Source organism: Panthera pardus, unplaced genomic scaffold, assembly GCF_024362965.1.
Source record: "Panthera pardus isolate Hobbes unplaced genomic scaffold, ASM2436296v1 HiC_scaffold_13, whole genome shotgun sequence".
In the NCBI taxonomy this organism is placed as follows: domain Eukaryota; kingdom Metazoa; phylum Chordata; class Mammalia; order Carnivora; family Felidae; genus Panthera; species Panthera pardus.
Window position 1 is genome coordinate 195,761,945 of NW_026526688.1, and position 26,666 is coordinate 195,788,610.

The following is a 26,666-nucleotide window of genomic DNA, read 5'->3' on the forward strand; positions in this document are numbered from 1 at the left end:
TGTTTAGTGCATTGTGTTTATTTTCCTGAGGGATTCAGAGAAATGCCTGTGCCCTGAATTTTGAACTCTGTTTACAAGGAAAACGAGCAGCTCAGAGGCAGGATTCTGTATGTACAACGAGGCCCAGGTGTCGGAAACACTTATACAACCTATAAAACTCCCTGATGAGGTTTCCTTCCCCTGGCTTGGCGGGTAGTTCAGCTCATGTTTACGCAAATGAGAAAACAAATCAGTGGTTAACAGGAGTGCTGCTGGGCTGACACATTAACTTCCACTTTATACCCAGGCGACGTCGATGAGCGCAGGTTACCCCAGTGGGGACGCTGCCCCTCATGGGAGGGTGCAGTGTCCCCCTCCTTCTGGGATGGCAAAAATAGATCTATCACTGTCAACCCAAGTCGACAAAAGATGCAGTGGCTTGTGCATGTGGATGGATGACACATGACACGCACAGATGGTTGGATACAGACTTATGTGTAAGCAGTGAAGCTCTTGGCTTTGCCCTAGCCATGTGTATTGTTTCCTAGGGTGGCTGTAACAAATAACACAAACTTCAGGGCTTACAACCACAGAAATGTATTTTCTCATAGTACAGGGGCCAGAAGTCCAAAATCAAGATGGTGGCCAGGTTGATCTTCCTGGAGACTCTGAGAAAGAAGTCATCCCATGCCTCTGTTCTCCTACTTCCCTTCTGGTGGTTTTTTGGCTGTCTTTGGCATTCCTTGGCTTCTGGATCTCTGCCTTCACGTGACTATCTTCCCTTGGCATCTGTGTCCAAGTTTCCCTCCTCTTACTGACACCAGTCATTGGATTAAGGCTCACCCTAATCCATTATGACCTCATCTTGCATTGATGACACCTACAAAGATTCTATTTACAAATCAGATTACATTCACAGGTACCCAGGGTTCGGGCTTCCACATCTTTTTGAGGGAGACGATTGAACCCATAACATCATGTTTATTTTAGGAAGCCAGGAAAAAGAGGGCTCATGTTCCTTTGCCTTGTGACAAAGCATAAATGTGGAGTAGCCTGGAGGTGTAGTGGTTGAGGCAAGGAGGAAGACACTGGGTGGTGTTAGGGGAAACTTGGGAAAGAAGGTATGTATCTGCAGAAGGCTGGCTCACGATTGGGCTGTTGCTCAACAAATATGATTTTCACCATGGGCCGTATACTATGATGATGTATTGGCGAACAAATGGATGTGAGCCCTGGTCTGGAGTGGGACAGGAGAAGAGAGACTGCTTTTATGTGGAACAAGGAGTCTGTTTTGCAGATTGCCTCTGGGCCACTTTCCCTGTAGGTTCTCGTTGAGACCTAGAAGCAGTGAGCTAAGAGTGAAATGAGCAACAACCGATGCACACCCTCACAGTGTGTGAAATATTCGGGGCAAAGGACAATTGTTTTCTAGGACACAAACGGCCAGGCAAGTATGACACACTTTGGTTTAGACCAACGCATAATTGGAGCAGATTCTGAGACCAGCCTCTATGATGGTGAGACTCTAGTCAAGCAACATTGGTGCCTGCAGGAATCAGCACTGTATTAGTTTCCACGGACAGTAGCTTACATGTGGCAAAGTGAATTTATTATCTTAAAATTTCCATAGTCAGATGTGTGAAATGGATCATATAGGGTTAAAATCAAGGTGTTGGCACAACCTTGTTTCTTTCAGATGCGCTAGGAGAGAATTCATTCCTTGTCTTTTCCAGCTTCTGGGTTTTGCCTGTGTTCCCTGGCTTGAGTCTGCATCACTAGGACTCTGACTCTCTTGCCTCCCTCCTTTTCCCTACCAGGACCCTTATCATTGCATTGGGCCCATCTGCATAATCCAGGAGAGTCTTTCCATCTCAACACTCGTAACTTAATCACATCTACAAAATCCTGCTTTCCGTGTAAGGTAACATATTCATAGGTTTGGCCAATTAGAATGTAGACGTCTTTGGGGAACGATTATTCCACCAACCACAAGCATGCTCAGTCATCATTGTCAGAACCTGGACCTCAGAGGAACCAGCAGGACAAGTGGCCATTGAGCTGGCATTTGGTCAGAGAAGGCTCTGAACATTGGTCCTATATATCTCAGAAGCACCTCTGCATTCAGATAAAGCTTTGTTTCCAAGTAGACATGTGTGCCCGTGTGTAAGTGTCTGGAAGTGAGGAAAGATGATGTTTTTATCCTCTCCCTTCATTAATATTCACTCCAAAGTAAGGGCAGTAGCCATGTTTGTTTTTCTGCATAGAGAAACTATACCCGGCTCAAGTCCAGTTCTGCCAAATTGTTCTGATATGTATATAAAATATAGGAGCATACTGTGCATGTAATATACTTAACAAAGTGTATAAAAATTTTATATTCACATATGCATTATATGTTCATAGTCTCTATTGTTATATGTAATCTGTATCATGGATATATTTTTGATTGCCCTAACATATAATATGAAAATGATTACATTCATGATAATGTGAATAAACAGACTTAGACTATATTAAGTGGTAATTTATAAACAGACATGAAATGTATTAAATGTGTATATATAAGGTTATAAATATACTTTTTCTATGATCATTTTTTACTTTATGGATAGTCCCTTCCATGGTCAATCAAGTTGGATAGAACAATACATAAAAAACATAACAGACTTTATAGCAGACCACGGAGCAAAAGTACAAGTTCAGGGAAGAGAACCAGCACGCATGGAGAGATTTTTTCTATTTTACTGCTTAATCCTCTCCTCAACTGCATTAGATGATTAAGTCGTACTTATACCCATTTTAGAGATGAAAAACTTGAGACTAAGACGCCAACGACTTTTCGAAGATTCCACAGCCACCTGTGTCAGAATGGAGCTGAATTCAACATCTTCTGATGAATCCAACTGCATCACTCACAGTCGGTGTGAGCTTGGCACATTTGTGCAGCCGTACGTGGAGGTCACGATTATAACAGCTCATCCGCAGAGAGAGGTAAGGATCAAGGTCATGAAAAGAAGATAAGGCATGCAAGATTCTGTCTCTTTGTTGGAGAGCATGACATTGAGTGAGTGTCATGGCATATGTTAAATTAAGTGGTACTCACTCTTCCCTCTGGAGGAGTTCAGCAAAGGATAATGTCTTAGTATCTCTGAGGAAATTGTTACCAATGTAAAATATTCTACTTTGGTTAATCTAATTTAATTCTTAAACATTTCCGATGAAGTTATTGATTTCATTATATAGTGGTTGAAAAAATAAAGGACATTTTTTTTTTCCCCCAGCAAGGATAAATAGTCTTCTCTTATGGTGCTTGACTTCAAAGTTAGAATGTCTTTGAAAGCCATTTTTTGTTTGTTTGTTTGTTTGTTTCTGTGTTTCAGAGGCTTTTATGGTTTGCCTCATTCTCTGTTTGAAACTAATTTTTTCCCCTTCTCTTCCCCCATGGTCTTCTGTGAAGTTTCTCAAATTCCACATATGAATGAAAATGTATGATATCTGTCTTTCTCTGACTTATTTCACTTAGCATAATACCCTCCAGTTTTATCCACGTTGTTGCAAATGTCAGGATTTCACTCTTTCTCATTGCCAAGTAGTATTCCCTTGTATATAAAAACCACATCTTCTTTATCCATTCATCAGTTGATGGACATTTAGGCTCTTTCCATAATTTGGCTGTTGTTGAAAGTGCTGCTATAAACGTTGGGGTACAAGTGCCCCTATGCATCAGCACTCCTGTATCCCTTGGGTAGATTCTTAGCAGTGCTATTGCTGGGTCATAGGGTAGATCTATTTTTAATTTTTTGAGGAACCTCCACACTGTTTTCCAGAGTGGCTGCACCAGTTTGCATTCCCACCAACTGTGCCATTTCTCCACATCCTCACCAATATCTGTTGTTTCCTGAGTTGTTAATTTTAGCCACTCTGACTGGTGTGAGGGGGTATCTCAATGTGGTTTTGGTCTGTATTTCTCTGATGATGAATGATATTGAGCATCTTTTCATGTATTTGTGGGTCATCTGGATGTCTTCTTTGGAAAAGTGTCTATTCATGTCTTCTGTCCACTTCTTCACTGGATTATTTAGGTTTATTTTTTTTGGGGGGGAGAACAAACTGAGGGTTGATGGTGGGGGGCAGTAGAGAGGGAAAAATGGGTGATGGGGATTGAGAAGGGCATTTGCTGGGATGAGCACTGGGTGTTGTCTGTAAGCCATGAATCATGGGAATATACCCCCAAAGCCAAGAGCACACGGTATGTAACGTAAGTTAGCTAACTTAACAATAAATTATATTTTAAAAATAAAAATAAAATAAAGAAAGAAATAAATAAAAGCGTTTTTATGGACTACTTGCTATTTATTCTCAACAATGTGTATGCCCTCAGTGGTAAAAAGATGTAGGGGTGCTTAGTAACACTTTGGAGTACGCAACTATTATTTAAATAGGGCAATGGTAAAAAGGAGACAGACCAGTGTTCAGAAGATTGTAAAATAAACTAATAGTTATTTACATAAATCCTTATCAAATTGACCTCCTTACACTCAGCCATCTATATTTTCTTTCTCCTCTTGCAAGTGCAGTCTGACTTTTCAATATTCTGACAGTAGATGCAAGGAAAGCAGGACGTATTGAAAACAGGAGAAAGTTCTCTCAAGGCCTCAGGGCAAGCTCTGAGTTCTCTAGATGGATTTGGTTTACATTCCTTACTGACACCTCTGTGCATATCAAAACCTCTTGCAAGACACCATCCCCAGTCCTTTTAGGTGCGTGGTTTAGTGATGAATGTGTACTATCTCTATGCTTCCTTGTGCACACTTAGGACAGACAAACCCAGATCTCTGGCCTCTTAAATAGTATATACAACTTGGCAATTTTTGAACACTTTTCAAGTTTTACTTGAGAAAAAACAAGTGCGTTTTTAATTAATACCTTCCAAGAATCTGCCTACCACAAGCACGCGGGGTAGATTTTTTTCTGGTCTGTAATATAGATCCTTTTGTCACTTCTCCATTCAGGTGACTTTGTAACACCTACCCATGCTATCAAAGTTTACTCTGATGTGAGATCCCTCAGGAAGACAGCCCAGATTGCCTTTTCTCCCAGACTGAGTTGGATATATTTTATTTTTTACAGGGAACTCTGAGCTTAGCTAAAAAAACAAAAAAAAAAACAAAAAAACAAAAATAGAGCAAATTGAGAGAAGCAATTTCACATTTAAAAATCTCTCATGCCAATAGAATTGGAGATTTTTGGTGAATCTGAATCTGAATCAAGAAGATGCTTAATTTTTAAAAATAGGTAAATATCAGTAAATAAATGGGGGAGCCAACAGCCTAAATGGAACATTGTCACAAACCACATGAATGTTACACTGGGGAAAGTCCTATAGCTGCCCTCAAACCATTGGGTAACATTCTTTTAGTGTGTATGGCACCAATTCTGCACAGTAGTATTTCTGGGTTTCTTCTGGGCACACGGTCAGATTTTAATTCCTCCTCACATTCAAGTTTAGGCATGATCAAGTCATTCATTGAGGTCAATAAAATATGTGTGTCTTCTGCGGTCAGAAGAACTTAGGATCTGGGATACAACTCTCCATATTCACCTTTTCTGTGCTATGGAGCAAGTTGATCTTCCAAATAGTGAGACTCTGTTCAAGCCTGAATTTGGACTAAGTCAGAAATGGAGTAGGATCCCATCCCTGCCAACCCACAATGGCTGTGAACAGGAAGCAACTATTTTGCTTCTTCAAGCCACCAAAATTTGGAGTTATTTATTAGGGCAGCATAACCTCCTACTTTCTGAATAATATAATACATATATTTTAAGAAAATTGCATTTGACTGTAATTTGGTTTAAACTGATGGTTATTCTTATTCATAATGTATGCTCGAAGGTATTTGGGATAATTTTGCTTCTTGGTCATTTATCAGGATACATTTTCCTCCCTTACCTGTGAACAAATACAAGTGGGGGGCTATCTTGAGGTATGCATACCATAACAACACAAAGGTTCATTTCATCTCCTTGGGAATCTTTATAAGCGATGGAATATCTCTATGTCTTATACTGAGATAGTTTTGTTTGTTTTGTGGTTTGTGATATTTCTTTTAAGGACATTAGAAGCCCAAATGTCAGTGCTCTAAATAAAGAGGGAGTGACTTTATTTGTTCATCATCATTTGTTATCTTGAGAATAAATCAGGGGGTGGGGAATGGTTAGATCGAGTTAGAAGAAGTGACCAGATGTTGTACATTGTGTTTACCTGTGGATAATGAACCTGTTTCTTGTTTTTGTTTTCATTTAAAACTTCCTGATGTCTGGGGAATAGAAATCCTGCTTAAATCATTAACATTGTCTAAGAGGAAAAAAAAAAAAATCTCACCAACCAGGGTTCTGAGGAAACCATAAAAGCTGATATGTGGGTATCATTTAATGTTATCTAGAGCAAAAATACAAGTATTCTGTAGAGAGTGCTTCTGAAATGCATTGTAGAGTTCTGAGTTTCCACCCAGTGACCCACTGAAAATAATGTAATATATAGTATTTAAGCTTACCTCTCCCAAACAATGGTTTTCCCCTCTGACTTTTCTTCTGCTAAAGGAGGGGCATGAAGGAGGGGTCTTGCAGGGATGGGGGAGAGGAAGATCAGTTAATATTTTCAGCAAAACAATACAATCTACTCCACATACCAATTTAGCGGCCAAACTGCCCCTCAAGCTCGGAGTTGAGACTCCCTCACATAGTGCTTATTTTCCTGCACGCTCACTGACAAGTAACCCATCAGATAATTGACAGGCTTAGAAAACACAGCAATAGCTGCAAAGCTGAGAATATCGCTTTGCCTGTTCTGCATTGAGATTTCTTATTTATTCCCCACTTCCCTATGTAGAAATTGAATTTCAACAAGAAGATCATTATTATCCTTGAACAAATAATACGATGTCAAACATTATGTAGACCCTTAAGTTTATGTCCATCCATTTGTTAGATGTTTGCCATTCTTCCTTTCCCAGATACACCCAGGAGAAGCATTTACCTTAAAATTTCCCTGATTCCCATAGTAATGAATTCACACTAGTTTACTCAAACTGGGTATTATAGTCAATCTCACTTTCCGTCACTTAAACCTGTTCCCTCAGTGGAAACAGAATAACTTTCAGGATGTCTCAGTCATTCCCACTTCTCACCCATGCCAACAATGTACTATTTACATAAGCCTGCTATTGACTTAGGACTTAGCCTTCTTTATCCAGTTTGGACATGACAAAATCCTTAAGAGAAAACCGAGAGATATTTTCCCAGACTTTGAATCATTATTCTTTTTCTCTATGGGCGACTTGCCAAATCTTAGCTCTGGGTCTGGCCCTAAATATCTGAAGGTATTTTCAGCCTCATCCCCCTGTGATCTCTCTCCTGGATTTACCCCCGCTTTCTAAATGTAACTTGAAAGTTACCAAAAGAGAGAGAGAGAGAGAGAGAGAGAGAGAGAGAGAGAAATGAATATTATACATTCTACTCATCCTTGTTTTTTGGGCTCTTCAATATGTGCAACTTACGATCAGTTCTTTTTTTTCTTGTCTCTTGGCCAAGATTTGAAATACCTTTGAAACGCATGACTTTTTAAAATTCCCATTATGAATCAGTCTTTCTACTTACCTGACCTGTTATTCCTGGAGCGGCTTGTTGAGGTCTTTCAATGTACAAAGTTGAACCCATCGTTGCACGTATCACTTTTCCAGGGTCAAAGAGGAAAGGAAACTTTCCTGTGGAAACATGGAATCAGCCTTGGGCAAGAATATAAATACAATGAAGGCTTCTTGGTGCCTGAGCTGAAATTGATGACCCGTTGCATCCTGGAGGTCCTTCTTTGCATTCATTTATGAATCTTTTCTTTGCCCGCTGACTGTGAGGAGGCTATCCACCATAGTAGTTAGGGAATAATCTCTGAATCCAGACGACCTAAGTGTACACTTCTTGCTCTCCCGTTGACTGATTTTGATCAAGTGAGGTAGCCTTTCCCGTCTTGAGTTTTCATTTCTGTATAAAGGGATATCAATACTTACACCATGTGTTTATTATATTGCTACCCAATAAAGCAAGGGATATAAATTGTGCGATGCATTTCTCAACACATAACAATTTATTGCCAAATGTTAGTTACCATTAAGAGCAACTTTGCATAGGAAACTGAGTTTTCTTTTTTTTCTTTGCTTCGGTTTAGCCTTTTGGGCGTTAGAACTTTATAATCGTTATTATTGTCATTATTGTTTTAATTTTCCAATGATTTCATTTGACTACGGTGCCTGGAACCATGGTTAGTACGGTATACATTCTCAACACCTCCATAAAGGAGTAGACAGAATGCTTCTACAGATGTAGAATCTGCACACAGAGAGGTCAGGTTACTTACAAAGATTTGAATGGGATGGCTGTGATTTGTTTCCACATCTATTTTATTTTAAAGTCTTCACACCCTGTCTACACCATACCTCTCAAAAAATATCAACACGCCAGTAACAGTATTTTAACGAGGAACTTCCTTTCCCCATGTTTATCGTTTCCATGTGGAGGGAAACCCATTAGTGTGAACTTCCTGTCCCTCTTCACTTTCCACACCCTTTTCCATGATTGGTGACTTAGGGAAAAAACAGAGAGCAGTTTTAGGTCAGTCCTTTATTCTCCCATCCTTTTAGGAATCCACCCAGTGACAGAGAAGATGTGGCCCGGTGTGCCTGAGGTCCGGCAGTAAGTCTAGTCGTCAAGATCTCACACTGGAGCAAGAATCATTGTGATTTCTTGGGAAAGTCAGCCTGGTCCCGTTGAGTGCTGCTTCTATACACAGTTCATCATATCCACCTAAACCGGTTTTAACAGTAAAAGAGAAAAGGTTTCATTTCCCTTGACCTTATTTCCAACTCTCGCTTAAGTCGGCTTCGAATTTAGATGAGAAAATATTTATTTTATCGGGTCCTTTCCTGGATCATTGTCAAGACTGGTTTTTTAAAAGGACACCCAAAGACGGACATGTTTCACTGGCCATATGGAAGACAAAATAATTGTGAGAAGAGATTTCAGAACAAGCCAGAGTCCTAAGGGCCATGTTCAGGTGTTTGAGCCTTTCTTCCCGCCAATTTTTACTGCCAGAATTTTCAAGGGTAGGGCTAGGATCACAAATATCTCCTTTATCGGAGAGTATTAGCAATTAATTTGGGGACATTTCATCCTATCCCCTTCTGATACTCTCCAGGAGAGTGCTTACCAAATTTGGGGGGCCAGGAGACAATGTTAGAATCAACTACAAACAATACATCTTTCTTCTCCCAAGTGAGGGTAAAAAAGTAAAAACAAAATTTTGCATTTCGTTTATATAAGTATCTTTTATTTCCTCATTCATTAATTTGCTCTTCTATCCTTCCAGTGTTTGTTAAACTCTCATTCTATTACCGGGACTTAACTTGTGCTGGTGATATAATGGTGAGCAAGCATGAAGGATTCTTAAGTTCAGGGGACTCAAGCAAGAAGCCTGTTATACTACCAAATATCTGTATTCATTTATGTTACTTTATATTGAGTGATAAAATTTGATCTAAATCCACACTGAATCTCACAGACATTAATCTTAAAAAGAGTAAGTAAATGTACGAAGGTCCTACAATTTATAAGTAATGGTCCTGGAATATTAACTGAATTTTGTCTGACCCGGAACTATGTTCCTTGCTCCAAATGGCCTCTGCATCCTTAACTCCCATCATTTTGGTTGATTTATCTCATAATCTTCCTTTCATTCTTGACTAAAGCTTTTGGCATTTTCTTGGTTTGAGTATTGAGTTCATGATTTTCTAGTTTTCAATTTGGCTGCCCCCATGGGGTACTTTGTACCCGATCACTGATTTTCATTGCTTATTAATTTACTCAATTATCCTACCAATCTTTAATGTGTGACCGTTTTGTGTTATGGATTCAAGTTATAAATAAACACACACACACACACACACACACACACACCCCTAATTCTTATCCTCCTAGTAACAGAAGGATCTTTATGTGTAGTCAGGGAATTTTACTCAGCAATATAACGTCAGTTTTATTCTAACACTCAGTATATTGAATTAATACCTCCCAGGGAAAATATTCTAATTATTCTCCAAGAAGTAGATCCCTGGTCTCTACACTGAAGGCTGAGATGTGCTGTTTCACAGAACCTGTGGTCTGGGTCTACCTATCCAAGTTGCTTTTCTCTAATGTCCTCAAAGGTAGATTTTAAAAGGGTGGATATAGGAGGACACAAAGAACTCACACTAAATTTTGTTGTTGTTGCTGTTGTTGTTGTTGTTCTTTTTAGAAAACAAACATTTCTTGTCCAACCCATCAATAAACAACCATTACAGTCTTTGGATAATTAGGAATGAAATAAACAAAGGTTCAATGTACCATGGGCTGAGTATGAAGAGTGGAACATAAGAAACGTGATCTTGAAAAATGTTTACTGAAAGTCATCATGCTGCCTGGGGCTTGGTCTTCAAGTTCATTTTCAATGAGAGCTAAGACTGTGAGCTGTGGCTTCTTCATTCCAGTTCAGTTACCAATCTTGGCTAGAAAGAAATGCTCATACCTTGGATTCTTCATGGGCTAAATGGGACCACAGTGACAAGGACCTATTGGAAAGTGTTTTCAGGAAGGGAGGTGGTAGAAATCGTAGCAAGATATTTGGAGACTTCCAATGTAGCTAAAGGCTCAATTTTCATAGGAAATAAAACCTTGGTTCACTGTACTAATAAGATATTTTTTTCTAGCTCTTTCTTTCTAAATGCTCCTGAAGAATGCATAATACCGCATATTTTTGAAAACTTAATGATCTTTCCAAGAGTTATTTATTGTAGTGAGTATTTGAGGGAGGTGGAGTACCATGAGGTAAATTTCCCCTCCATCTAACATGTCTCTGGCTGTGACTTACTCTTCCTAGGCTATGAGGTGCAACTGACATTTGCTTCTTGAATTGGACCCTGTTCTCTTTGGCCACTGTCGTGCCCCAATCTCTGACCACCAGGGCCATACTTCTCAGAGAGTGGTCATTGGAGTAGTTTTCCATTCATCTGCAGGACTCTGCTCCACATAGAGGGCAAGGTGACTTTGAAAGCAGCCAATGAAGGCTGCTTTGCCCATTTGACAAAGCAGATTTGCTCTGGAAGGGGCAGGCCATTACAGTGGGCCGGTGATGTTTCTGATCAACCCAGGGACTGGTTTACGTTTGGCAAGAACATTTAGATTGCCATGAGCTGGTGCAAGGTGTCATGGTTGTACTTGAAGTAGTGTGCAAAACACTCCTCTCAGGCAGGGTTGTGGGCTATGGAAGGAGAAGGAAACATTAAGTGTGGGTGGCCTTACAGCCTGCTACTGGGGATCAGCCTTCTCCGACAGGTATGGTGCTCCCCTTGGCACCTGGAGCTGCCAGTGCTGGAACTCTCCCTGGCTGGCCAAGAGCCTGCCTCTGATTGGGATCAATGGCCGAGAACATAGAGGGTGTATCTAAGGAAACAGATGTTCCTAACACTGACCAATAGGAGCACCCACAGGACAGGGGCGACTCGGGCCCAAGGAAATGTCAGGTGGGAGACTGTGAGAGACGGTGCCTGGAAGCAGGAGGGTGTTTCCTCAAGGCAAAAGAATTGCCATTACCAGCAGCACCAATGAACTTCAGTCTTATCATAAACTTGACCTGACAGAATTGGGTCAGGGCACCTATGTCACAATATCTGCGTGGTCCAGGTAGTTTGTCCACCGGCTTTAATAAAACTGCATTCTTTTGAGAGTCCTCCCTGCATCTCAGTGTGCCATTCTTTTAACTTTGCTGTTATCTGTGGGTTGTGCCGGAATTGGCTGGAATAGAAAATACTCTGGAGAATCTTACATTACACGTTTAGGATTTTGCCGCGTGTAAAGGGCTCTCACCTAATCACAAAGGCACACTTCTGAAATGGAAGATTCCGGAGAACATGGCACACGACCTCCTCTCTGGATAGGAAACAAGTGCTGAGCTCAGTGGAATGCCCAAACAGAAAGGGCGTCAGTATATCCAAGTTCCAGAGAGGTAAACCGAGGCTTGAGGAACTCAAGGAAATTGCTAATTGGTGACGGGGCTGGTATGGCAGCAGTAGGTCTGAAATTCAGCTTTCCTGATAATTGGAGCAGTTTCCTGCTCTTTCCTTTTTTTTCTTCCTTGTGTATTTAATTTATTATTACTATTATTATCATCATCATCATTTTGTTAGTTGCTCATGGGACAGCTTTATCGCCCCAAAGCAATGTGAACAGAATTTTAGATGGTGACATCATTGTAGAGCTCAGATGTGTTCATTGCTAAAAGCGGAAAGCTTCCAGCAGGCTGTGGTTTAATGAGGCAATCTCAAAGCAGCTTAAACCATTGTTTGCCTTTTGCCTTTGTTTGCAAATTCAGCACAACTTCGTGAAATCTGCCAGAAAATGACAAGAGTCTAGCAAAATTACTCATAACTCGAGGGACTGGGTGAAAGCAAACTGTCATCGCCTCTTTCCGTGGCAATTTGAGATGGCCGATGAGACAGGCTCCCGCACGCATTGTTTCAAGGTCAGGACAACAGCAGCCCAGAGTGGACACCTTCCCCAGCAATTCCACCTCTGAGACCCAGGTCCCTGCATTCCACAGTGGTTATTGAAAAAATCCCTGTTGCCCTGCCCCGCCCCCCCCCCAAAATTGCCTCTAAAAGTCATTTTGTGGAAATGGTCCTTGAAAATAGGATCTCAGTGACAGTAAAGATTATCATTAGGTTTCCAAAGAAAATAAAAACAGCCCCATACAAGGGCAATCATATGACATTTGCATTTATTTTCTGAAAAACAAAACAAATGAACAAGCAAACAAAAAAAGGAGGAATAGACTCATAAATATCGGGAACTAACTGGTGGTTGGCAGAGAGGAAGGGGGTGGGGGGAAGAGTAAAATAGACAAAGAGGTTTGAGGGGTACAGACTTCCAGTGACAAAATAAGTAAGTCACGGAGATGAAAAGCACAGCATAGGGAATATGGTCAATAACATTGCAATAAGGTTGTGCGGTGACAGACGGGGACCTCACGTATCGTGGCGAACACTGAGTTATGTATAGGAGGTGGGATCACGTGCTGTACATCTGAAACTAACATCAAATCACACGTCAGCTATGCTTCAATAATAAAAAATAAAATAAATAAAATAATAAAAACACCAACTTCCATTTTTATGAGATAGATAGCAGGTTACAATAGTGGAGAAGGAGGAGGAAAAGATGGCAGTGAAAAGGAATATTCTGGAAAATAGATGCTGTAAGGATGTGCATAGGGTCCAAGACCTGGTGTCTACACCCTATGGAGATTTTGTCCCTCCCGCCCCGGTGAGATGAAGATACGGTTCATTACCAGGCAAGGGTCCTCAGGTTTTTCCTTCCGTCCTTCCTTCCTTCCTTCCTTCCTTCCTCTAAGGAGAACCTGACCTTTAAGCACTCTACCCCAAGGGAGAGGCCTGGGCCTGTTTGCTGGGGTCTGTGGTCTGGAAGAGGGTTCGGAGAAGAGCTTGGGTATGCAGGAGAAGCAGGGACTCCAGGCCAGTTCAGGCAGAGCCCCTTCTCTTTCCTGTTCATTGTTATTTTATTGTAGCTCATCTGAATAATGTGGGACATGGGAAAAGAATTCTAGAATTAGCCAGATATGTTACTAATTACATTTGGGAGGAAGATATAAGAAAGAGGGTACGGATGGGGCTGTTGGTGAGGTTAATGGCAAGCATGTGATATAGGAGAATTTGGATTCTGAGAATTCTTTTTTTTTAAATTTTTTTTAATGTTTATTTTTGAGACAGGGAGAGACAGCATGAATGGGGGAGGGTCAGAGAGAGAGGGAGACACAGAATCTGAAACAGGCTCCAGGCTCTGAGCTGTCAGCACAGAGCCTGATGCGGGGCTCGAACTCACGAACTGTGAGATTATGACCTGAGCCAAAGTCAGATGCTTAACCGACTGAGCCACCCAGGCGCCCCTGGATTCTGAGAATTCTTGCTGAGTTGCTTGAGTGACATGGAAGTTCCCTGGAATACCTGAGTTCATTGCTTGGGGCACTTAACTTTTTGTTGTTGTTGTTGTTTTGCTTTGTTTAATATGACTCTGTAGAGAAACTGTCATAAGCCCTAGCCTTTTCTAGGTGTCTTAGTTCCTCTTTTATAAACCCAGTAGAAATAGTCTTCAGCCAAAAATTAAAAAAAAAAAAAAAAAAGAATATTAAAAAAAAGGGACGCCTGGGTGGCTCAGTCGGTTGAATGTTTGACTTCGGCTCAGGTCATGATCTCACAGCTTGTGAGTTCGAGCCCCGCGTCGGGCTCTGTGCTGACAGCTCGGAGCCTGGAGCCTGCTTCGGAGTCTGTGTCTCCCTCTCTCTCTGCCCCTAACCCACTCTCATTCTGTCTCTGCCTCGCTCAAAAGTACATTTCCAGTACATGGATGAGTAGACTAGGAGATGGCATGCGGGTGCTCTGGGCTGCCCGCTCTGGATCACTGAGCTGTGCCTGGGGCATCAGGGCAAGCAGATAATCCCAGGATTATGGTCATAGGCCTTTCCCAGTGAACCCAAACTTGAAGCTGTTTGCCCACTCATCGAACAATAGCAACAGCAACAACAATAATAATGCTGTCTTCGGAGAGGCAGGTTACTGCCAGTTTTCTTTAAATATAAAGTGTATTTATTTATTTTGAGAGAGAGAACATGAGTGGAGGAGGGGCAGAGAGAGAGGGAGAGAGAGAATCCCAAGCAGGCTCCATGCTAATAGCATGGAGCCAGGATGTGAGGCTTGAACTCACGCACCATGAGATCAAGAGTCAGATGGTTAGCCGACTGAGCCACCCAAGCACTCCAGGTTACTACCACTTTGTAAGAGGATCCTGAGGTAGAAGCAATTGGCCTGCAAGGCAAGGAATCTTCCAATCAATTCCTCGCTGGAGATTAGAGAAGACCTAATTGGTCCTTCCCGGTTCTGACCCCAACGGAGGCTTATGGGAAATGGCAAGGTGTAAAAGCAGGGGTCATGTGGGCTTTCAGACAATTTAAATTGACAGTCCTTACTCCTTCTGGAGTCAAACGCCTGCTGAGATTTGATGATAACTGGGAGTTCTCTCCAGCAAATGGATTAATGCATAAATTTGCAGGAATCATCAGTGGATTCCCGATCCAGATGATCTTATTTAATTGAGCCAAAGGGTTAGAAACCAAAGACAAAGATCCAGGACACAAACAATTTGAGGATGTCTTGGAAATGTCAATTTCCAAGGGGTTGCTCATTATCTCTCAAAGTTGCCACAGAACAAATAATGGTAAGACTGTAAAACCAGGCAGACCCTGGGATCCTTAACCATGGGCCTTAAGGAAGAGTCACATTGAAGAGACAAGAACCAGGGGCAGAAATGCTCCAAGGAAGAACCTCAAGAACCCAAACGTCCATCAACTGATGAAGGGATAAAAAATGTGATATATATATATATATATATATATATATATACACACACACACACACACACACACACACACACGCACGCACACGCACACACACACACACATACATAGTGGAATACTTTTTGGTGATAAAAAAGGATGAAATCGTGCCATTTGCAACAACATAGACGGAACCAGAGGGTATTATGCTAAGCGAAATAAGTCAGTCAGAGAAAGGCAGATATCATATGTTTTCACTCATATGTGGAATTTGAGAAACCTAACAGAAGACCGTAGGGGAAGGGAAGGAAAAATAAGATACAAACAGAGAAGGACGCAAACCACAGAGACTCTTAAATACAGAGAAAAAACTGAGGGTTGATGGGGGTGGCAGTTAGGGGGGAGGGGGAAAATGGGTGATGGGCATTGAGGAGGGCACTAGTTGGGATGAGCACTGGGTGTTGTATGTAAGTGACGAATCATGGGAATCTACTCCTGAAGCCAAGACGACACTGTATGTTAGCTAACTTGACAATAAATAAATATAAAAAAAAATATCTGGGGGCACCTGGTGGCTCAGTCGGTTAAGCGTCTGACTTCGGCTCAGATCATAATCTCACAGTTCGTGGGTTCGAGCCCCACATCGGGCTCTAGGAAGACAGCTCAGAGCCTGGGGCCTGTTTCCAATTCTACGTCTCCCTCTCTCTCTGCCCTCCCTTCCTCTTGCTCTCTCTCTCTCTCTCAAAAATAAATAAACATTTTAAAAAATTCTTTTGCTTTCAGAATACAGTGCAAACTACTCAGGGCTATAACTGCCTCTCAGGATTTTTTTCCCTTCTTCGTCCCCTCGCACTCGGCCTGTGTTCCGAGAACGTTGGCTTCTGACACTTCCTGAGCACTAAACCCTTGACCCGTTGCGGAGCTTAGCCATTCAGTTCCTCATGCTGGAAGTGTTGTCTGGATGGGTTCCTCTTCAGTGTCTTACCAGTTCATCAGAGAGGACTTCATTGATCACCGTACCTAAAATTGTCCCCTCATGCTAACCTCAGGACTCTTCATAAATCTCCCTACAGAATGTCACTAGTTTGTTCCTTTAGAAGTAGTGGCTAACACGTATGGAGCCCTTAACTGTGTACCAGATGCTATGTAACATTACTAAATGGGAGCACGTGGGTGGCTCAGCTGGTTGAGCGCCCGACTTGGGCTCAGGTCTGGAGGTTCGCGAGTTTGAGCCCCGCATCTGGCTCTCGCTGGCAGCTCAGAGTCCGTTTCGGATCCTCTGTCCCTCCCTCTCTGCCCCTCCCCTGCTCGCGCTCTCCCCCAAATAAATAAATACTAAAAAAAAAAAAAAAAATTACAAAATGTAATCCTTTAAGACGTGGGGCCTGTTCTTATTTCCTCTTAAAGTATGAGAGGGAACTGAGGCACAAAGAGGTGAAGTAACCCGCCCACGGTCGCACAGACAGAGGTGCACCTACGATTCAAACCAGAGCCCCTGTGGCCGGACTGTCTTGCTATTCTGTCCCTGCGGCTTCTGTGGCCCCCACCAGAGGGGAAGTTGCCAGGGCCAGAGACTGGCAGTCCCCTCCTGACTTCACCACTGCATCTTAAGTGGTGGGAACAAGGTGTCTCACACACTCTGTGCTCAGCTATTTGTTGAAGAAATGAATAAAGGGAGAAGTGTGGGGGTCCGGAACGTGTCAGAAGACGGGACTTGAGGACTAGGTCTGGGGAGTCACCAGGAGACTCACAGAGCTGATCAAAGGGAGGGAAACTTCATTCTGGATTCAGGGCTCCGTAGCTAGTTACCTCGTGGTCTTCTCTAAATCCCTTACCCGACCCAGGCCTTATTTCCTTCAGCGTTGTAAATCTTGCAGTTTCTGTCAAACACTGAGCACACAGCAGGCCCCCAGGATGTGGCTGGGGCTCTGCTGGGAAGGGAGGAGGAGGGAGGAAACAGGGAGGAAGAAAGGAGAAACAGAGATTAGCTTCATCTCATTGAACCTACATAGACATAACAGTATTGTTTTAACCACTATAAATTGCTATATAAATCTTAAATGGGCTATCCCTTAACTCGAGGGTACTGTGGTCTATTTGAAAGAACATGCATTCGGAGTCAATTATTCTTAAACTTTTATTATTGCTTTGTAACCAGGGGGGTGCTGGTACATATTAAACAATCCGCTCTTGGGGGAGGAGTCGGGGCTGATTCGTGGGAATCCCTGATCTACGTGCTCATGAATAGTTCCACTGTGGCTGACTTCAAGCGACCAATACGGCATTTCTGAATGGGGAGTGGGCTCTTACAAGCTGGTATGAGCTGGTTCCAGTGCACCACAGTACCTCCTGAAATGTGACCCTGCAGGAACAGTCTCCCAGAAATTCAATTTCATGCCCATCAAATGGTGTATCTGTCTGTGTCTCCCAGTCTGGGGCTGCCGGGCATATTAAATGTGACAATTCGGGGAAATACTGAGCACAGTGCCTGGCACGCAACAGTGAACGATGAATTTTGGCCCCTTCCTTTGAAAGATCAGTCAAGATTAACAACCCCAAAAGCTTCCTCAAGGTTGTGTTGGTAGAGAGAACCGGGAAGAGAATCCAGGTCTCTTAGGAGAAACAATTTTTACCTTATTTTTCTACTTTCTTTTTCATTCTGTCTATAATGATCTTATCTAAACATTTTTCCTTGGCTCTCATTTCCTCTGACTAGAGCTAGACAGTCAATTGGGGAAAGGATAAAATAAATGAGAAGTAATAACTATGACCTTGGTACCACATTTACTTTATAAATAAGATGAATCTTTCAGAACGTTTGGTCTGATGACATGACATAACTGGGGCCCTAAAGCTGAATTTATAAAATCTTAAATATATGGATTTAAGGTTTTAAGAAAAAGTGGCAACCCCCTGGACTTATTACAGAAGTTGCTAAACAATTGACAAAGATACCCAGAGAGGTACAGGTGTATATATGTGTGTATATATGCATATATGCATATATATATATATATATATATATATATACATATATATTCACATTTTCCATAAATATGTATGTGTTCATGTATTCATTTTTTATTCATAAATTCATAGGTAATTTGGAACAAGAGTACCTAGAAATAATTAGTTTATTGATTTGCCTTCTTATTCATGCATTTTTATTCCCATAATTATTCATGCATCCAATCTTTGTGGAACATTTGCTATGTGCCAGACATTGGGCTTGGCAAGAGGGCATACCAAAATCAGTTCTAGGAGTTTCCTGCACTGTAGGAATTGCACTGAGTTAACTTTCTAGGGGTTTCCTGCACTGAGTTAACCGATTCCTAGGTAGATAGGCATAGATAGAGTCAATTACAATGCAAAGAAAGGTCAGAACACTAAGATAAAAATAAAAATGGCGGAGGCACGAAGCTCACATCTTCAATTTTGTCAAGTAATGATTTGGCAGGAAAGGGGGTGGATGGGAGTTTTTCTTTTAGCTAGCTTTAACATTTTGCTTATATACCTATATTGAAGGATGGAAACAAAACGTAGACTCCAAATAATTCAACATAGGGTTGTCTCAGGATTGTCATGGGATTGTGTCTTTGAGATCCCATCATGGGGCAGTCCTGTTATCCAAGACTCCTGCCTTCTCAGGTTCAAGGTCTGCGGGAGCCTATGCTGTAATACACATAGGGGCCTGTAGATGGCAGACTTCACTCATTGTTCCGATGCAATTCACCAACACCTGTTGGATGTGTGGTTAAACTTGACGCCAGGGCAGTCTAAACCTTTCCCCTAGAGCAGCTCCACAAATGTAAAGCTTCGTATTTCTTTACCTGGTCCACCTTAAAACCTCGTGTTGTGACACATTTTTCATGTCAGAGATTTTTAATGTTCCTTGGCGTTTCCATTTCTTTATTTTCTTTCTTTCTTTTTTTTTTTTTTCTTTTTTTTTTTTTTTTTTTTTTTTGGTACAGCTCATAAATGACTGTGTAGGCAGGGCTTCAACTTGAAAGACTTCTGATCTTCAGATCTAAATAAGAAATTATTTAAGAAAAAAGTCAATACAGTGGAAAAATCAGGTAAATTAAAAATACAGGCCACTAACCCTGAATATAAACATGCCTGCTAAGCATAGACTCTCTTTGCAACACCCCACACCTGTTTCTTCTCTGGGATTCTGGCCCTCCGTTAACACCTTGGCCCAAGGGCTAGAATTGTTTCACCAAAGCAAACATTTATGGACTTCCTTCTATTTGCAGAATACTGCATTTGGTGATAAGAAAATATACAGCTGAATAAGCATAAAACTTGGCCTTTGAAGCTCATAATTTTGGGGAGGAAACTAATAATGCTGTAACTAGAACACCACAATTCAAGGAAGGCACTCTAGGTCTAGAAGGGTAGAGGATATTACACCCAATAATGATGGATGGAATATTTGTGGAAAGATGAAATTCGAATTAGCTGTGGGATTATTCACAGAAACTTCACAGGCAACCCTAAGGAGAAGGCATTACAAATATTTGAATCCGTTTGGACAAAACCCTATTTTGCAAGTTGCATGGAGGCCAGGAATGGTCACATTCAATGGAATTGAATTTTGGATTTCCTGGTCAGCTAATCCAAAGAATCCCCAAATAAACATCTATATTATCTGCCATTTATTCTGTATCTTGAAACAATTGTTATATTTATACCACATTAAAAAATACCTATCTGGCAACTTTATAGTTTTCCGTATATGCTTATTATAAAAAATCTATAAACTTTGGGGGAAAATAATTAGGCAGTCATAAAAATAATCTGTCATCCTACCTCCCTGATAAAACTATTCCTAATATTTCAGTGCTAAATAAAACTTAATGATTAAATAAACATTCTAATAGCATGATGTCTACGTTTATTAAAAGCTACTAGCTTGAGACTGAACTTATTGGCACATAAAACCAGTCATGAGCACAGTGACATTTTCCTGCCTTGTTACAAATTATAAGCGATCGATGAAAATGATTTTCATTTTGAAACTAGAAAAACTAACTAATGTATTTCTTTTTTTCCAGTAAGGTCTCAGCTTTGGGCTTTGTCTATAAAAGATTTAAGTCCAAGCTAAGATGAGTTATTTATTGGATCGTTGCTTCTCTTTCTGAGACTCTATTTCTTTTCCGTCAAGTGATGTCATTATACCTACTCTTGTTTGTGACATTCAAAGGAAGTTGTGTACTAGACCTGGCACGTGTCAGGTGCCAGGAAATGTAATTTCCCTCCTACCCTTTATGGAGAGCAGGCTCTTTTCCTCTTACCTGCTGAGGAACTCTGAGAAGGATGTAAACATCCCTGTAGTCTAGAATCTCTCGGCCTTGGTGCTGTTGACATTGGGCCAGGTAAATTTTTGTCGTGGGGACTGTAGGGATCTGCAGGATGCTTATCGGGACCCCTGCCCTCTACTCAAAACACACTAGGGGCAACTCTCTAGTTGTGGCAGCCAAAAAATATCATTAGACATAGCCAAATATCTCTGGGGGGTGCAACTCACCCCTGATTGAGAATCACTGCCCTAGTACCTTAAAAGCACCTGCTTCGTTGATATAGATGGATGAGAAATGTCTCTCTCTAATACACCTGTGTTATACACCATGGCCGCACAGCTGCTACCCTGGCTGAGTGCTCTTAAATCCTCCCTTCGCAAGTTTTATGAAGCTACGGTACCTCCAACGACCCTTGACTGCATCACCTAGCTCCTGAGAAGTCCTGGACCCAACAGTTTGCGTTTTAGCATCCTTTTCCTGGATAGCTCCTGAGGTCTCTAACCCATCTATGTTGCCTTGGGTCCATTGTCTGGTTTGTCTTAGGTGGATGCTTCACCCACTGAGTCACAGTCCCCCAACTGCCCAATCTATCCAAATAACCTTCTGCCTCGGGTCACAGGTCTCCATATACTCAGTGACTGACATAGATGCTGTATGTAAAATTCTTGGGGCAGGGGTTGTGTCATTTGAATAGGATTATGGTGGGTATCGCGATGAAACAATGGCAATGGGTATCTCCATGAAACAATAAATTAAATTAATTTAATTTAATTCAAATTAAATGGTGCTATTCATACTTGTCTTTTAATATTTTTATGTCGATTATTTTTTTCTGCCATCTTATGCTTTTGCAGAATGTACACAATTGACAGGTTTTTTTCATTTGTTTAGGTGACTTCAAGTGTATTGGGCAGTCCTGTCATGACTATAAGGAGCATCACCTGCGTGGAAGGGCATGAGGCTCTGGACAACCCCTAACCACCAATCCTCTCTCCTTCCTGATGGTGCTGTGACTTCCATGCCTAACTATATTGTTAGTTTAAAAAGTATGACCACTGAGAAACACCTCATCTCCCGCTCTTTGAAATTACAGACCCATCCCCTACCAAGAACTCCTTATTTTAGTATTTTAGACCCTATCCATTCTATTGGAGATCCCCAGATACCAAATTTAGTTCAAATAAAACTGAAGTTTTTACCATACTGTGTGTTGAGCTTCTGGACTGACCTCCAGGCAGATGCTCTGCCCTTAGCCATATCAAATTCTTTTCTCCAGGTTTTTCCAGATTTTACCTTTGTCCTTTCTCCCATGAGTTTTAGATACTAGTGTTAGTCAAGCTTTCTCAAAAAGCAGAATCTCAGGCAAAGGCTTGCATTGCATAGTTTATTTCGGGAAGCAGTCCCAAGGAAAAGGATAGGGCATTAGGAAAATGAAGCAAGCAAGGAAGGAAGGAAAGAATTCTTTAGAGTTTGTTGTTGGGATGGTCACAGTATGGATCTCTTAGGCTAAATTCTGTTGGGAAACCTTTGATCCGTGTGTCATGATCCCCCAACTTGTCCACCTGAGGGACAGGAAAAGGTTGTATTTAACCATTGGCTTCAATATCCCATTGGTCAGGAATTGGATCCACGGAGTATTAACTCCATTATAATTCCAGGCTTGTCCATGTGTCAAAAATGGCTTTTCTAATTGTTACAAGGAATTCATGTGACAGCATGAGATGTTTAGTGCAACAGAGGGAAGTGGTTTAAGAATCTGTTCACTTGCAAACCATGATCATAGCCATGGCTGTGATAAAAACGCTAACGGAGGAGATAGGATACAAAACTACCTAACATGTGTGTTGTGTCCATGTTGCTCAAGGTGATGAGGTCATGGACCCTGGATTAAAATCTGCTCTATATTATCAGTACCAGGACTCTCTTATTCCCAGGCAACAAGAGGGGGGATGCGCTTTCATCTGATAAGCATTAACTAGTGAAAGTGTATTATCCAGATAAAGCCAGCCAGAAGAAAGATAAAATCTCAAGAGAGCTTCAAATGGGCATGTTTTTATACAAGGCTCAAATCGATAATAATAAGCCCCTTGACTCCACGTTGGCCTTTCATTCTTCTCCCAATTTAAGCCTTCTTCCAATTCAGCATGGTCACTAACCCTATCGTATACGGTAGCGTTCTCAAAGAGAAAGGCTTTATCAGTTTGCTACCGTTATCTTCACCCTTTGTCCTGGAAACTTTCATATCATTTCTAATCTTTGTAGAATCTGGACGCTTTGATGGGTCCTGCTGATGCATCCAGATGTAAACCATCATTATATGGATCCCATGTATGAAGTAGGACTGAACATTAATCAATCATTAGGCATCTGTGATTTCAGCACTTCCCCCTTTGAAGTCTCTAATAAACGTCCGCATTTAATATTCACTACCCACTTTGTGTTTAAACCTGTGGAAGAATATTGTCTCAAATGATTTTGTATTAAAGTTCTCCATTGCCAGTGTTTACACATGCGTGTGTGCACGCGCTTGTGTGTCCGTGTGTGTGCGTGTGTGCGCGCGTGCACGCACGCATGCATGGGCAGGTGATGGAGGGAATGTAGAAGTTACAAGACCTGGGGTGTTATGAATTAAAGGAGGAAGGATCTTCTTAAGTTGGGTCCCTAGTAGCAGGGTGTGAGACAAAGATTTGAATGCAAGTGGTGTATTGGGTGATCCCAATTTGGCGTCCCAATTTGGGTGATCCCAGGAAACACTGGTAGGCAACAGGGAAATAAGACAGAAAAAGCCAAGAAAGCTGTGTTATTCCACATCTCTGAGAAGCAGGCACCAAGGCAGGGTCACACGTATATGGATTTCATTAGGGGAAAGTGTCTATGTTAAGAGAAAATGGGAAGGGACTAGGAGAAGCCTGGAGAATGGTCAGATTTCAGTGGAAGTTGGAAGGAGACGGGGAAGAAGGAACGTCGGGCAGAAGCATCTTAGACCTCTTAGAAAAGTTTGGTAAGGCCTGTGGGGAGCCCTTGAGTCCTGGAAGCTAGCAGAGAAATATCGCACGTGCCTCAGGGTCCCCGTCTCTCAGTCAGTGGCTGAGAGCAGTTCTTGGGAAGCGTGGTCTTGGTGCAAATGCAGTGATGGATGTAAGAACAAAGCCGCTGGGTCTCTCAGTCCGCTGCTTCCCCGCAGTCAGAGATCTGACAGGTGTATTCTCCAAACCATCACAGAAGCCAATTCCAGGTGCAGGTGCTGCGAAAGAGTGTGTCACTGACATAGGCACTGGGGCTCGGTCTTGCTCATGACCTCTGATGCCTGGGGAGAACAGATCCAAAAGTTGGCCTACCTGAGAGACGAGGAAGCTGAGATCCTTAGCCACTTGGTACCATGTGGCATCACTTGAGGGCTGCTCCCAGGATCACCAGCCACCTGGCGCCTCTCACTTGTCCCCCGCTCAGCCAGAGAAAGCCCCCAGGCAGAGAAGCACAGATGCTCGAGCGGGAGGCCATTGGCACACACAGAATGGAAAGTACCAAGGGGCTATGGCGGAACACCAGCAGAATCCGTTACAGTGAGCTGAGGAAAAAAGGAAAGCGGATTCTCCTGAATGCTAATTATTTGTTCTTCAGCCTCTCTAGGTTTCCCCGGCTTTGAGGGTAGTCAAGTAGCATTTTCTTTCTGTTTATGATTTCCCTCTGAGACTATCATTGCTTTAGGCAAATGTATTCATGTGAAGAATCATTTTTCTCCATGTCTGAGCCTGCAATAAATGTCAACCCTTTTTTTGGCAACCGCGGCTAATGCTGCAGACCTACCATTACCGAAATTGAAATTACATATGTTAGGACCCCAGATCAATTTATTTCAAGGGACATCCAAGATCACTCTGGACAGGCAATGAAATCTCTCCACCTCTGTGGCTCTGAGCCTCTCTCTGGGAAATGAAGATGGGATTGTTTTTTTTCTTTTTTCTTTTTTTTTTTTAAACTTGCTTTTCTTTTTCTTCTCCGTTCTGGAATGAAACACAAAATGTGAATAAATTGTTAGCCCCCTTAATTCCCCTCCGATCTGGCATCCTCTCTAAAATACTGAGTAAAAGCAGGCACTCAAGAAGCAAAGTTGAAGGTCTTTAAAGTTTGCTCAGTGAAACCTCTAAGGTGTTTGATACATAACCCTTACATTTACCTATGAATCATAGGCTGTTGGAGAAGAAACTAAGGAAGTATCACGGCCAGGCTTCATTTTACAGGTAAGAAAAATGAGCAACAGAGAAGGAAATGACTTGGCCAAAGATGTACATCAAGGTAGCAGCAGAGCTAAGCCCAGAATGAAGGTTGCCTGAAACCCAGTCTAATATTTTCCAGGAGAACTTAATAATTACACACGTAGTACTGATAAAGTAATAAGAAATGGTACTTATGTTTTAAGTTCTCGTATAAAGAATTTCTGTGCATTGTCTCATATATGGAGAACTTTAATGGTAGAATGGGCCATTGAGGAGGCACGGCTGGTATCTGGTTAAGACGAGGGGGTCTCTGGAATCAGAACACTTGGGTTCAAATTGTAGTTCCAGCGCATCCTACTGCTGAACCCGAGTGATTCCTCAAAGCCATCTTGCTCTTGGTGAGTCATAGCACCGATCTCAATATCCTTCAAAGGATCGCATGAGCTTACACAACCGCATTCCCAGGTGGTGTCTAGGCCACTCCAAGTACTCATAGCCGTGAGCTATTAAAATGCCACCACGGGGCACCTGGGTGGCTCAGTCGGTTCAGCGCCCGACTTCGGCTCCGGTCATGATCTCTTGGTTCGTGAGTTCGAGCCCCGCTTTGGGCTCTGTGCTGACAGCTCAGAGCCTGGAGCCTACTTTGGATTCTGTGTCTCCCCATCTCTCGACCCCTCCCATGCTCATGCTCTGTCTCTCTCTCTCTCTCTCAACAATAAATACACGTTAAAAAAATTTAAAATGCCACCTCGACAATAGCTCTTTAAGGTAGACGTTATCAGTCTCATTATACCAAGAAGGAAACAGAAACTTACCAACGTGCTTCAGCAGCAGGTGGAAGAAAGAGCTCGCTTCGCACTCTGGTGCTGGACCTACAGCCTTAACAACTGAGTTTTACCACCTGCTTCTCTTTTTAATGGCGGATACCCAGGCAATGACGCTATAGTCATGTAACTTCAGATGTGTTTCTCATCCCACTTGGCAAATCACATCCCTCTGCTTGGATGCAATCTCTCTCTCACCCTGGGTCTTAATGATTTTCCTTAAGATTTCCAGTGCTCTTCTCATCCCATCCTCCTGCATTGGATTGCTCATGGTCATAAGCCAAAGACAGTATTACTCATACTTAGAAAAAAAAAGTCATGTGCAATTCCTCAAATTTCAATCTAATGACGTGAATCCTTATCAACCATATTTAAGGCAGATTTTTGGGGGCCTTTTTACATGCTCTATGAAATGGTTGCTACTCGTTTCTCCTTTGCATCTTGATTTGTATAGTATAGTTCACACCTCTGGAGGTCTCTTACTGCCCCTGGATTTTGCTCCTGCCTTTAAAAAGCTCAGAACTTAAGAGAAAAGTATTTATCGGAAGCATATGTACATTATCTATAATGGGGCAAATATCCAGTTGAGTAGGACAAGCTACAGGCTATAAAATGGAGTAACAAAAAACGTAATTTGTAGTGTGAGTTTTAAATATTAGAGCTACAAATTGTAGAATATCACTGCTGTGCCTGAACCAAAATATACAACTGTGCTAAGAACTTGGAACAGAGGAAAGTTAAGCTGTTAAGACATTATACAAAAGATAGAGCAAGGCAGGCAGAATTATCTGAAGGAGGACACAGTTCCTAGGATGGCTAGACATCAGAGCACCGGTTTTGAATAGGTTAATAGCCT

General features: G+C 41.8%; 1 long non-coding RNA gene across 1 annotated transcript; it reads left to right on the forward strand.

Moving 5' to 3' along the window:
- The first annotated feature begins 899 nt into the window (after positions 1 to 899).
- Positions 900 to 21,970, forward strand: LOC109269799 (uncharacterized). Its single transcript, XR_002081274.2, has 3 exons — positions 900 to 1,100; positions 2,783 to 2,970; positions 21,661 to 21,970. It is a non-coding gene; the product is annotated as an uncharacterized LOC109269799 (long non-coding RNA).
- The last annotated feature ends 4,696 nt before the right edge of the window (positions 21,971 to 26,666 follow it).